The sequence below is a fragment of the Pogoniulus pusillus genome, chromosome 2 (assembly GCF_015220805.1).
Source record: "Pogoniulus pusillus isolate bPogPus1 chromosome 2, bPogPus1.pri, whole genome shotgun sequence".
Taxonomy (NCBI): domain Eukaryota; kingdom Metazoa; phylum Chordata; class Aves; order Piciformes; family Lybiidae; genus Pogoniulus; species Pogoniulus pusillus.
Genome location: NC_087265.1, coordinates 9,651,242 through 9,653,521, shown reverse-complemented (window position 1 = coordinate 9,653,521; position 2,280 = coordinate 9,651,242). Strand labels below are relative to the sequence as shown.

At 42.5% G+C, this 2,280-nt stretch overlaps 1 long non-coding RNA gene across 1 annotated transcript; it reads left to right on the top strand.

The window, feature by feature from the left end:
* The first annotated feature begins 1,037 nt into the window (after window positions 1–1,037).
* LOC135182280 (uncharacterized) lies at window positions 1,038–2,058 on the top strand. Its single transcript, XR_010305142.1, has 2 exons — window positions 1,038–1,113; window positions 1,627–2,058. It is a non-coding gene; the product is annotated as an uncharacterized LOC135182280 (long non-coding RNA).
* Window positions 2,059–2,280: the final 222 nt, after the last annotated feature.

Sequence of the window (2,280 nt, the reverse complement as noted above, 5' to 3'; positions counted from 1 at the left end):
TCCACCACCTCCCCGGGCAGCCCATTCCAGTGTCCAATGACTCTCTCAGTGAAGAACTTTCTCCTCACCTCGAGCCTAAATCTCCCCTGGCGCAGCCTGAGGCTGTGTCCTCTCGTTCTGGTGCTGGCCACCTGAGAGAAGAGAGCAACCTCCTCCTGGCCACAACCACCCCTCAGGTAGTTGTAGACAGCAATAAGGTCACCCCTGAGCCTCCTCTTCTCCAGGCTAAACAATTTCATTCAAGAGTATTTTCCCCCTTTACTTTTTCCTACTGATAATAACTTCTCATTTTCTTTTTTTTTCATTTTTTTCCCCCCAGAATTAATTTGGCTATGGCATACTTTACCTTATAATGAGTGATCTCAAAAAATGTGTTGTGCCTATTATTTGTATGTTCTGGCATCTGTGTTTTGCAAAAGACATGTATAATGTGCTGCAGTGACTGCCCCATATGTTGAAAGTTGCATCTCTCACATTGGTTTTGGTTCAGAGCTAGAGGGAGAAATTGGGCCAAATATCTGGGCTCTGGATCTTTTGCACTCACCCTTTCAGATTGCTGTTGCTCTTTCCTTTGTAGTGGAATCCTAATCTCACAGAAGTCAATGGAAGTATTTCTCTTCCTACCCCGGACATCCCTACTGTCATCATCTGAAAGCAAAACCACTAAAACCTTTGATGAACTTAGTAGCACTGCAGAGGGCAATTTTCAGACTCCTAAGCCCAAATGCACAACCTAAGTACTCACTGTGAAGTATTAGCAGGTTTTCACAGCAGAAAGTATTTTGCAGCTGTCTGCCTAGTGAGCAATGTCACACAAAATGACTTTTTATACCCTTATTCCCTTTTCTTTATTAAGAAGAACACTTGACAAAAGACAAACTGTTCTGTTGACTCAAACTTCAGCAGGTGTTCTACAAGCCACCTCTCTACAGGAGGCACAGACCAGCAGCTGCATACAATTAGCATTCATTTCTGGAAGTTCTTTTGCAAAGCAGAGATTATAATACTCCAAAGGAAAGAACCTGTGAGACTGTCACAAGCCAAGACCACACTCACCTCTTGAGGAAGATCTTTGACAAGACTGTGTCCTGTCACTGTGATGAACAAAACTGGGTAAGAGCTTCACAACCAGAGGAAGGATGATGTTGTGGTGGCAAATATAAGCACTTCATATAATGTCATTTGTGTCTGCCTTTTTAAAAAAACTTTGCCACTGAGTCTATGTTCTAATTTAAATTCCCAGAGACTCCAATATAGTTGAGAGAACCAATAACAATCTATAGAGTGGCCTTCTCTCTTCCCCCTTTTTTTCCCAAAAGAAAAGGAATTAGATGGAGAGGAAAGGCATGCAGACCCAAATAAATAACCTCACTGTGATTTGGAAGTTAAAAGGGGGACTGGGATAAACCATCACCTGTCAGTGTTCAGACCCACCTCTGGGGAGGGGTCAAAACCACCTGGAATCAGGTTTAAGACCACTCCTCCCAGGGGTGTTAATGCTGTACACAGTCACCTCTATGACTTTCATCATTTGTTTGCATTTCTGCCCCAGTTTATTTCTCTCTCACTTTGAAATACCTTTTTTTTCCAACTTTGTTCATTCTGACTGTCAAAATCTTGATGCAGGAAGCAGCAGGAGCAGCAGTGAGACTGGGATAGATGAATTAAATGCCCTGGGGAGTAAGGCATTAACCAAGCACCTGGAGTACCACCACAGGAGTCCTTGTGCTGTGCAGCACCTGCTGCATGAAGCTGCATCCTCTCAGAATTAACGAAGTCCAAATGAATCTGCATCTAGAGTTTAATATCTTAAATCATACTGAACTCTCTAAAACCACCTACATTTGTCAATACATCATATTCTTGGATGACACCAATTGTCACAGCTGCACTGAGGCTCAGTAAGCCAGTTCAATATAGCAGCGACCAAAAAAAATTCCATCTTGGGATCCATTCCAATGACAAAAAATAAAGCATTTCCTTATGTTCCACTCTCTTCTCTCCACCCCCATCCCCCGCTCTTTTTCTCCCTTGTGTTTGAAGGAAACAGCTTTGTAAGGAGAAAAATATCCCTCCAATTAAACATCCTGCCACATAGATCAGCCTGCCACCTTGCAGAAAGGTCTACAGTTTTACCATTAAACAAAGTGTGCCTTTGCTCACACTACAACCTCTGTGAAACTCTTAGTAATCAGTGAAAGAAATACCTCATTAACAGATCCTCCATGATGGAGGTGAGGTTAGCTCAGAAGAAGAGATGGAAGGTAATATCAAAGAACT